At 40.2% G+C, this 8,175-nt stretch overlaps 1 pseudogene; it reads left to right on the top strand.

Moving 5' to 3' along the window:
- Positions 1 to 5,293: 5,293 nt before the first annotated feature.
- LOC147683585 (NADH dehydrogenase [ubiquinone] 1 alpha subcomplex assembly factor 4-like) lies at positions 5,294 to 6,107 on the top strand (annotated as a pseudogene).
- The last annotated feature ends 2,068 nt before the right edge of the window (positions 6,108 to 8,175 follow it).

Below are 8,175 nucleotides of genomic sequence, written 5' to 3'. Positions count from 1 at the left end.
ACCGGACTGCACAAGAGCCTCAGAAGCAAGAATTTTCACTTTTGATAGGAAATTGTCTTGATGAAGAGTTTAAATTGAATATGTCAAAGTGCATAACTGAACTTTTTAATATTAATGTGGGCACGGATAATAGGAATAGTTTGAAAACAAGCTATATCAATATTTGTCAGTTTTGCATGTTTTGGGAGTTGGCATTGTAAACATATGTAATATAAGAGACTATGAGCCACAGATTGAAGTGGCAGTCTCCTGATAACCTACCAGCTGGTGTACCTACAGGACCACTGTGCTTAGCTGCAGCTAATAAATCAGCTTTTCTACGCCCAACAGAGTGTCACGTGTCTCTGTCAGCCAAAGCAGGTGAACCCTGAGATCTTAGGTGTGCCCTGTGCTGCCTGGACCATAAGGTCAGGTTCTCCAGAGGCTGAAATGCACCATCTCACTTATGAAAAATATTGTTACATTCTCACGGAAGGAAGCTTATCTAACCTCTTCTACTGCACTCTGTATGTTGGACTCTGATACTTGAGATGGATTGTTGTTAATGATAATCTGTCTTTGTACCTCCATCCCACTTTCAAAAAGGACACAGTGCTTTGACTGGTTCAGATGCCTTTACCATTCCCCCTCCTACGTGACGGGCAGCCATGAATACAGATAGTAACCAACTGCATAACTTCTGATATCTCATCCTCCTGTGTGGTCAGCTTCCACAAGGACAATTAGTCCAGTGGTGTCTGACATCATAAAGCTAAAGCAAAAAGTTGTCTGACATGAGGCGCTATTCTGTTGCCTAGCAGTCTGACATAAAGCCAAAGCAAGATGCTTTATGACTAGAGGGCCACTCTGTTGCGTAGCAGCTGGCATCATTAAGGTAAAGAAAGATGCTGTCTGACATGAGAGCCACTCTGTTGCCTGACCAGGAGTAGGATACATTTATCTTGGTAATGATATGAGTTGCTGGGTGGACAAGATGTCCAACTGAAAGATGAGATGGTAAGATGAAAGAAATTAGGACTTTATTTAGACTTATATATTTGTATGAACGGAAGTTTGAGCATACAATTCTCAACTTCACCGTTGCTGAACTGGTAGGATTTGGCTAAAGAGAAGATGGAAATGATGCTATTCATAGTTTCTATTATTCCCTTTAACTGTAGCATAACCCTTCCTCTCTCAACTTATCAGCTGTCTTAATTCCTACTGGTGTACCATATCCTAAAACAAAGGAAGTGAGAAGGGTGCGCTGCCACTTGGCTGGCAAAAAGATCTATGTCCTAATGTAGCTCCTACATTTGTTTACAGAGTGTTAGCAAATGAGGCAAGGGAATGCAGAGAAGTATGGGAGGTTAAAAACACAAATTGAGATTTGATTTTTTTATAGAGCTGTTGATTTTCACCATAAAACAGACGCCATAGTATTGATCTGGTTACCCTTTATAAAAATCGAACCTTTTTGTATTGCTTATCCTAAATGTACTAACAGTTGACTTTTCCATCTGCAGATTATACTGAATGACCAGCAGTGGCAGTGTTTTACAGCAGAGTTTCTCTGAATTGCCGAGACTGAAGCAAAAACAAAAAAAAGGAAGTCTTCAGGCATACTGCATCATTTTACCAATGTATGTGGTAAGTAAAACTCCCAATCATTTTTTAGGCATTAAAAAGATGTTCATAACATCGGAATGTCCTCACTACTTTATAGTGGGACCCTGTGCCTGAATATAATTTCTGTAAAGAAAGAAGTAATATGGATCACATTATGTTGGTCATGATAGTTAATAAAAGACTGAATGACTCGAACTCTACTAAAACCTGCTTTAGAACCTGGTGCTAGCAATGTTCCATTCGAAGAAATTGCTGCCTTTGAGGCTGAAATGCATCATCTCACTTATGAAAAATAGTGTTACATTCTCACGGAAGGGAGCTTATCTAACCTCTTCTCCTGCAATCTGTATGCTGGACTCTGATACTCAAGATGGATTGTTGTTAAGGATAATCTGTCTTTGTACCGACATACCACTTTCAAAAAGGACACAGTGTTTTGACTGGTTCAGATTCCTTTACCATTCCCCCTCCTACATGGCTGGCAGTCATGAATACAGATAGTAACCTACTGCATACCTTCTGATATCTCATCCTCCTGTGTGGTCACCTTCCACAAGGACAATTGGTCCAGGGGTGTCTGACATCAAAAAGCTAAAGCAAGAAGTTGTCTGTCATGAGGTGCCATTCTGTTGCCTAGCAGTCTGACATCATAAAGCTAAAGCAAGATGCTTTCTGACTAGAGGGCCACTCTGTTGCGTAGCAGCTGACATCATTATGGTAAAGCAAGATGTTGTCTGACATGAGAGCCACTCTGTTGCCTAACAACGAGTAGGATACATTTATCTTGGTAAGGATATGAGTTGCAGGGTAGACAGGATGTCCAACTGAAAGATGAGATGGTAAGATGAAAGAAATTAGGACTTTATTTAGACTTATACATTTGTATGAATGGATGTTTGAGCATAAGATTCTCAACTTCACCGTTGCTGAACTGGTAGGATTTGGCTAAAGAGAAGATGGAAATGATGCTATTCATAGTTTCTATTATTCCCTTTAACTGTAGCATAGCCCTTCCTCTCTCAACTTATCAGCTGGCTTAATTCCTACTGGTGTACAATATCCTAAAACAAAGGATGTGAGAAGGTTGCACTGCCACTTGGCTGGCAAAAAGATCTATGTCCTAATGTACCTGCTGCATTTGTTTATAGAGTGATAGCAAATGAGGCAAGGGAATGCAGAGAAGTATGGGAAGTTAAAAACAAATTAAGATTTCATTTTTTTATAGAGCTGTTGATTTTCACAATAAAACAGACGCCATAGTTTTGATCTGGTTACCCTTCATAAAAATGAAAACTTTTTGTATTGCTTATCCTAAATGTACTAACAGTTGACTTTTCCATCTGCAGATTATACTGAATGACCAGCAGTGGCAGTGTTTTACAGCAGAGTTTCTCTGAATTGCCGAGACTGAAGCAAAAACAAAAAAAGGAAGTCTTCAGGTATACTGCATCATTTTACCAATGTATGTGGTAAGTAAAACTCCCAATCATTCTTTTAGGCATTAAAAAGATGCTCATAGCATCGGAATGTCCTCACTACTTTATAGTGGAAGCCTGTGCCTGAATACAATTTCTAATGTTATAGGCAGGGGAAACCCAATCAACCCTTGTAGGCTTGGCACTGTACGATTCAAGACAAAAAATGCTACAAGGGACTTATTTCTAAGTTATTTTGTACGATTTGTTGAGTTGTACCAAAGTAACACACTCAGTAGTATCCACGGGATAACAATCTTACTCAACAATTGTAAATAAATTAATGGAAGGTTGAAGGAAAACAGAGCAAAAAGGTTATATTTCAAACAAAGTTTTTACTACAAAAACGTTTTGGGGAGATAAATACAAACAAATCAATTGGAGCAAAAAAAGTCATGAACAAAGATGGACAATGTTTTCTCTATAGTTCATAACTCAAAGCATCAACTCCTGGTAAATAAAGCAAACAACTCAAATTAATCAATGAAAAGTGGTTGTAAGTTGGTGTCAAAAAACATTAAAGGAGATGTTGAGGTGTCGACGTTTCGGTCTTTGCTGCAGTCGTCAATAAGACCATCATCAGGACGATGTTTATTCAAATGCTGAAAAGAACTCCCTATATAAAACAATAAATTTGCATTGTAAATAAAATATCACTAAAATTATTTCACAACCATAAAAGCTCTGAAAGTATATTATAACACATTGAATTCTCAAGAAGGTATTAACCCCTTCCTGGTAATACCTCCGAAGTAATTTTAAAACTAACAATAAGTCAATATGACTAAATTTCATTTTAATGGGTATTTGACATATTTGTTTCATCATACCTCATGAAAAGTTCTGTTTAAAAAGCAAGACAACATATTTTGCTGAATCTTTGTGAAGATTCATTCAAGTCAAAGTTTGTCTAGAAATCAATTTGTAGTAACTTATTTGAATTAGGCAATTGATAGATAAAAAATGAGCGAAACATATTTTTTCTCATACCTCATGGAAAGTTCTGTTTAAAAGATGAAACAACTTATTTTGCTAAATCTTTGTAAAGATTCATTCTAGTCAAAGTTTATCTACAAATCAATTAGTAGTAACTTATTTGAGTCGGGCAATTGATACACAAAAATAGATAACAGTATGGTAGCCTAAAAGAGCATTCGATACAATCATCTATATAAGAATCATCTACTGCATGGGCTCACATATTGATTATAGCTCAACAGACAGGTATTTAAACAGAAAATTGGACTAAAATTAATTGATATAATAGACTTGTCACCTTGAATGTCTGTTTGAATACGTTAAATAAATACCACGGCTAGGGGGCTAACAGTCCAATTGTTTAAGTCTCAGGACATAATCACGCTTCAAGCAACCTTCCATTCATTTATTTACAATTGTTGAGTAAGATTGTTATCCCGTGGATACTACTGAGTGTGTTACTTTGGTACAACTCAACAAATCGTACAAAATAACTTAGAAATAAGTCCCTTGTAGCATTTTTTGTCTTGAATGAATACAATTTCTGTCAAGAAAGAAGTAATATGGATCACATTATGTTGGTCATGATAGTTAATAAAAGACTGACTCAAACTCTACTAAATCCTGCTTTAGATCCTGGGGCTAGCAATGTTCCATTTGAGGAAATTGCTGTCTTTGAGGCTGAAATGCACCATCTCACTTATGAAAAATAGTGTTACATTCTCACGGATGGAAGCTCATCTAACCTCTTCTCCTGCACTCTCTATGTTGGACTCTGATACTCAAGATTGATTGTTGTTAAGGCTTATCTGTCTTTGTACCTCCACTTTCAAAAAGGACACAGTGCATTGACTGATTCAGACTCCTTTTAAGTGGTGGGTGCAAAATCCATTCCGCTGGCGAAATCTGCTGATTTTTGGCAATTTCGCGATCCGCGAATCGCAAAAATCTTTTTTTTCAGTAGATGGTGGCATCTTCATGGATAAATGTGCAGGCAGGACTCACTCTGGCACAATGCTCCTGTCACAAAAAATAAACCTCAACAGAAAGCACTTACAGATGTGCTTCCTGTTGAGGTTTATTTTTTGTGACAGGAGCATTGTGCCAGAGTGAGTCCTGCCTGCACATTTATCCACGAAGATGCCACCATCTATTGAATAAATAAATAAATGAATAAATAAAAAAATAAAAAACTTACAGATGCTGTGTGGTCGCCATGATGGAATGGGAGCGTGTAGAATGAAAACGGGCACTGCTGAACTCCGTGCTATCCGTCCGTTTCTTTGCTGATCTTCTTCTTTCCCGGCGCTGACACTTACCCTTGGCTTGACTGGCTATGCTTTGAGAAACAATGGGCGGTTTGGTTGCTCGCGCTTTCAGAAATTTTAACGTGGAAAGCAGGGCTCACAGGGTGGTCAGCCAAGATAAGCCGAAAGCGGCTCCTCTTCACCCTTCAACACCACATGAGTTACGCATTCAATATGCTGCAGTACGAAAGAAAGCTTACAAAAAGGATGATCACCTTCTGTCGTTATTAAGAGAGGTTTATGTTGATTCTACAGACCCCACACCTGTCCAGGCAAGAAAAGATGTTGTCCGTAATCAATAGGAGGAGCGCAGACTTCCAAAGCAGACCTTCAAGCACGACCACGTTAACATTCTAGCTATTGAGGACATTCCAAAAGGAAAGCTATCTATAATAGAAGCCCTCACAGTCCTCAGCAATCATAAGCGTCTGCCTGAGACATGGTCTGCTGAGAAGATCGCAGAGGAGTACACCCTAGAACTGAAAGATACCAAATCGCTCCTGGAATTCTTTATCCCTTTTGATGTCAAAATAATTCCTCCAAAAGACGCAAAACAAATAAAATCTACATAAAAGGCCAACCTTTCAATTGTTTGTGAGGCCAACATTACGTTTAAGGATCAAGTACTTGCTGCCTGAAACACTGGGACTGGATTTTGCCACTCATATTTATTTTGTATGTATTGATATGTGATGCAGCTAGGCAAATGGTGTCCAGCATGGTCCTAGAAATATTTCCATTAATTGGTCATGAAATACTCACAGGGGTAGTAGGCTGAGTAAGAGGATATTTTTCAATTCTATATTATTAAAATGTTATGAAAATACTCTTAAGAAAAAAAAAAAAGAAGCACTTACAGATATACATTAAGCAAGTGCCCGAGTTGAAGCTCAAATTCAGTCACGCAATATAATCTGCCCAAACAACTAGTGAGCATGGTCGAGACTAGGCAGCAGTGCTTCCTCCCCATATCTACCGCCTACAATTTGATGTAATCCTTGATTGAGGTCTTTGCATCCATGAGTTTCTCGAGCGCAATCCCCATGTACTTCCTGTCACCAGGAGGCTGCATCCTTCTCATCTGCTTCTCTGATCGGTCTCTGACCCTTTATAAACAAGAGGCATGTGAACTCGCATGGAAGCCCCGCCCGTTTGGCCCCGCCACACACACACACTAGGGTACACGACAACACATTATTGCAAATGGCAAAAAAATCTGCGAGTTCGCGGGAAAATCCACGATTCCGCGGATTTTTTTGCCATTTCGCGCGAATTCGTGGACCGCGGATCCGCAAAATTCACCCATACTTAGTGCTTTTAATTGTATGGTCTGCCCTTAAAATGCTCTAATGTGCCTTTTAATTTTTATCTATTTTCCCCCCTTATTATCATTTCCTTCCTTCACCTGTAATTTTGCCTTAAATATACCAAGGTTAGACAAACAGAATGCTATTGTTTGTACGCAGGCATGTTTAATTTTACTGTCCTGAAGATGATCCCATGTATTTCACCCTAGTGATCAAAACTTCGTCGACACTACATGTACCATATGTAGCTAAATGTTGTGTATAACAATGTACAATGGTACTCCCATGAAAATTAAGTTTGTCAAACTGTATTGAATACAGACTGCTCTCCCTTGCCTTAACACCCCTCTTCCACAAATGTTGTTGTACGTCCATGTTTGTGATTTGGATGCAGGTTGCATTCCACTTGTATTTGTAAATGATTCCTCTTTACAAAGCCTATTTATAAATACACTCTGGCTGGCTGGACAAAGAACATACTGTCTACCTATCATATGTTGACTAGTTGCTTTCTATTTGATATTGTCTAGGGACCACTGTCGTTTGTAATTACCGATTCACCCAAGGTCCCTACCATAGGGCCTTTGGGTTCCCTTTTTCTTTTGTAACACAAGCTTTTATGGCCACCTTTATGACAGAGCTCAAAAATGAAATAGGCTCTCTACGCACTGAGGTCTACTCCTGTGTCCGGAAGCTTAAGAAGGTGGTCATAGAGCTTGGCAAAAGAATAGATGGGCTAGAGAAGACCGTAGATGCCCGCACCGAGGACCAAGAACAACTCTGGCAGTGCTTGGCCACCCTGGAGGAGCAACATATTGAGTTACAACTGAAGCAGGAGGATCTGGAAAATCGGAGTCGCTGGAACAACCTCCGCATCCGGGGGGGTTCCTCTCGGGGCAGAGGGTACTGAAATCATGACCTACGTGGCGCAGCTCCTGCAGGAGGTCTGGGGAGACGATGATGCCTTGCCGTCGGCCCTGGATCGGGCTCATCAGGTCCTGCTGGCCGGTCAGGTGTTCTTCCAGATATCCTGACTCGTGTCCACTTCTTTACAGAAAAGGAGGTCACTCTCAGGGGGGCACACGGCAAGCCGGACCTAATCTACAACGGGGTCAAGATCCAGATCTTCCAAGACCTCGCACCTACCACCCTTCGAAGATGCCAAGATTTTAAACCTGTAACGGATAAACTGCAAAGCATGAATATTTCATACTAGTGGGGACACCCGTTCGCCCTCATTTTCCAATGGGAATCAAAGCGTCGGATGATAAGGTCCTATAAAAAAGCGGCGTAACTTCTTCACCTCTCCTCAAAGCCACCAGCCAGTCCTGCACGTCTCCTGCCCTCCACGTGGGTGCCTGCCAAGCCATCATGGTCTATAGTGCACCGTCACAGACGCTTACCGCCTCCTGATGAACACATCCTCGCAAGCCAAGAACAACATTATCCAACACATTAGATCCCTGGAGGGGGGAAGTCTACAGTAAACTCCAGATCTCC

The sequence above is a fragment of the Lissotriton vulgaris genome, chromosome 11, assembly GCF_964263255.1.
Source record: "Lissotriton vulgaris chromosome 11, aLisVul1.2, whole genome shotgun sequence".
NCBI classification, from domain to species: domain Eukaryota; kingdom Metazoa; phylum Chordata; class Amphibia; order Caudata; family Salamandridae; genus Lissotriton; species Lissotriton vulgaris.
The sequence above is the reverse complement of the archived record's forward strand: the minus strand, read 5'-3'. Positions and strand labels throughout refer to the sequence as shown.